Source organism: Carcharhinus amblyrhynchos, chromosome 10 (genome assembly GCF_965287045.1).
Source record: "Carcharhinus amblyrhynchos chromosome 10, sCarAmb.v2.hapA, whole genome shotgun sequence".
NCBI lineage: Eukaryota > Metazoa > Chordata > Chondrichthyes > Carcharhiniformes > Carcharhinidae > Carcharhinus > Carcharhinus amblyrhynchos.
Genome location: NC_137333.1, coordinates 34,528,417 through 34,531,690, shown reverse-complemented (window position 1 = coordinate 34,531,690; position 3,274 = coordinate 34,528,417). Strand labels below are relative to the sequence as shown.

The 3,274-nt window shown below is 43.2% G+C and overlaps 1 non-coding gene across 1 annotated transcript; it reads right to left on the bottom strand.

The window, feature by feature from the left end:
• Positions 1-2,010: 2,010 nt before the first annotated feature.
• LOC145349601 (U2 spliceosomal RNA) lies at positions 2,011-2,202 on the bottom strand. The gene has a single exon (XR_013888112.1). It is a non-coding gene; the product is annotated as a U2 spliceosomal RNA (small nuclear RNA).
• Positions 2,203-3,274: the final 1,072 nt, after the last annotated feature.

Genomic DNA, 3,274 nt, shown 5'->3' with positions numbered 1-3,274 from the left:
CTCTAGCTCTGCCAGGTTGGCACCGTGCCCGTGCCAACCTGGTAGTGCCAACCTGTAGCAAGGGCTGGGCTCCAGTGGGAACTTCATGGGGGAGGATGGGATTTATTCAGATTTAGTTGTGTACCAGGAGATGACAGAGGAGCAGGGGTTGTCAGCTGTTTTGGGGGAGGGGATGGAGGTGTTGCATGGGGGTGTGCTGGTTCTGACAGTGGGGAAAGGGATCGATGACTGGGGGGAAAGGGAGAAGGGGTTAATGTTCTGGGGGCATGGGGAAAAGAGTTGGCGATCGAGGAGAAGGGAGGGGAGAGAAGTGCCGACCTCAATCGGTGTGGGGAGGGGAGCCGTTGAGGCCTCCATGATGGGCTGGCAAGAAGGTTTATTGCTGTTATGATTGGGGCGCCCTGTTTAAAGGACATCCCTATCTCAGTGCAGCTGGGCTTTGCCTGTGTGCTGAGGCCCACCCCTCTGTATGATGATGTAAAACACGCCCACTTGATTTTTTTAGGCAGAGTGTGTTTGAAGATCTGGAGAGAAATCTTGTGTGTTTCTCTAGAGGGAAACATGCAAGTTTTCTCATCAGTAACAATGGCAGAATGGTGGCACGTGCTCAGAATCTAGAAAGTGTAATTAATGGTGGCTAAGTTCTTGAGTTCTAATCTTCCACTCTGCCATTTTTTTGGTAAGATTTCCCTCCATTGTCTCTGTTATACCTGCTATCCCAAGTGTAATTTATAGTTTGTACAACTGTGATTTCCCTGTTAATGCGCGTTTAATTTATGTTAATATAACAAAAATGGAAACATTGTTTGGTAATTTCTTCATTTGGGGGCTGTTTAGATATTTTGGTTTATGGATCCCCACAGGGCTCATGACTTGTTTTGTACTTATTGGTACGTTATTCCTAATCAAAAAAGTCAATTAAGTCCAATTAGAGTCCCCACTTGAGGGACAAACCAGATCCAAGCTGACAAGCCTTAGGCTTGATCAAACAAGAACCAAGCTGACAGGATGAGGCATTACATCTCCTCCTAGGCTTGATTTGATCTTAATCTTAGCCAAAAGGCCAAGATGGCTTTAAAAAACTGCATTCGGTAAAGCCTTGGTTTAGCCTCATTGGCTATCCTGATCACTTGCTCTACTCTGCAATGGTTTAGCCTCATTGCTAGAGTAGAGCAAGTGATCAGGATAGCCAAACAATGATAGCAGACATCAGCACACACCAAATGCAATGGGCGAGCTGCATCCCCTGCCTGATCATGATTTTACCCCTGCCATGACACTTTTTTTGTTTATATCCAATTCAATCCAATCAAAGTCCAATTCAAAGTCTCAACAAGAGAGACATTCCAGATCCAAGCTGACAAGACAGGCTGGCCACTTCCTGTCTTGGGCTTGATCTACATGATCCAAGCTGGTTGGAGTAGACATGGCACCTCCTGCGAGTCTTGATCTCATTTGCATCTTAGCCTAAATGCTGAGATGCTGCTTTTAAAAATTGCTTCAAGAGAAGCCTCAGTGTAACCTCACGACTTCAACCAAGTGGAGGATCACAAAACTACACTTGATCTTAGCCAAAAGGCTGAGAAGCCATGACAGGTTTTTTTTGTTTATATCCAATTCAGTCCAATCAAAGTCCCAGCAAGTGAGACATTCCAGATCCAAACTGGCAAGGCAGGCATCCCACTTGATCTACATGATCCAAGCTGATTGGAGCAGGGATTGCACCTTCTCCAAGGCTGGATCTCATTCGCATCATAGCCTAAAGGCCAAGATGCTGCTTTAATAAATTGCTTCAAATGAAGCCTCAATGTAACCTCATGACTTCAATAAAGTGCAGGAAACCAAAACTACACTTGTTCTTAGCCAAAAGACCAAGAAGCCATGATACTTTTTCTTTTATTTGTATCCAATTCAATCAAATCAAGTCCAATTCAGAGTCTCAACAAGTTGAGACATTCCTGATCCAAGCTGACAAGACAGGGCTCTCACCTCCTGTTTTGGTCTTGATCTATACGTTCCAAGCTGATTGGAGTAGGCATTGCACCTCCTCCAAGGCTTGATCTCATTTGCATCTTAGCCTAAAGACCAAGATGCTGCTTTTAAAAATTGCTTCAAATGAGGCTAAAATGTAACCTAATGACTTCAACCAAATACAGCATGTCGATAATACACTTGATCTTAGCCAAAAGGCTGAGAAGCCATGACACTTACTGTGAATGTTGATTGCATGATGTTTGCTTAGTGTGAATGTTACTTGCCAGTTTTCAGTAAGCCTGAATGTAGTCCACATCCTTCTGCACCTGGGACAAACTTCATTATCAGATGAATTGCAAATGAAACCAATCACCAGCAAACATCCCCACTTCTGACATTATACTGGAGGAAAGATCAACGGTCATGCTGATGAAGGTGGTTGGGCCTGGGACATGACCCAAAGGAATGCCTGTGATGGTGTTCTGGGGTTATGATGATTGGCTCCAAAGATCACAATCATTTTTCTTTGCTTGAGGTATAATTCCAGAAATGGGAGCTTTTCCCAATCTCCAAGGTGTTTAGTTTAACTTATTATTTTTTGGTGCCACATTAGTCAAATGCTGCCTTGATGTCAAGGGCATTGTGGCAGTATTATAGAGATTGATCTGATTTAATGGTTATGAGATCACTTTGCTCTATCTACAGAATACTGATTCTACTGCTTATGTAGTTCTGTGTTCTGGCTTCACCAGGTTGACACCTTGATATTAGGTAAGCCTAATGCTGCTTTGGGCATGTTCTCCTGCATTCCTCATTGAAACAGTGTTGATGTCCCAGCTTGTTGGTAATGAAATAGTGAGGAATAAACTTGGCTATGAAGTTTAATGTTGCGGTTGAATTCAATACTACTGCTGAAGAAGGCTTACAGCATCTCAAGGTTGACCGTTTTGAGCGGCTGGACCTCTTCTGAATCTATCCTACCTAGCATGGTAGTGGTGCTATACAACATGATGGAGGATGTGCTCAATGTGAATATAGAATCTCTTCTCCATAATATCAATCCTAACAATACAGTCACAGTGGATGTATCTGTGATAGGTAGGTTGAAGAGGTCAAGTAGGTTTTTCCCGCATGTTGTTTCTCTCACCACCAGTTTTTGGCCCAGTTTGACAGCTGTGTTTCAGGACCTCACCAACTTGATCAGTTTGGTGCTGCTGACTTTTTTGGTGATGGATATTGAAGTCCCCCATCCAGAAAATAACATTATATCCTCAATGTTTCTTCCAAATAATATTACTTA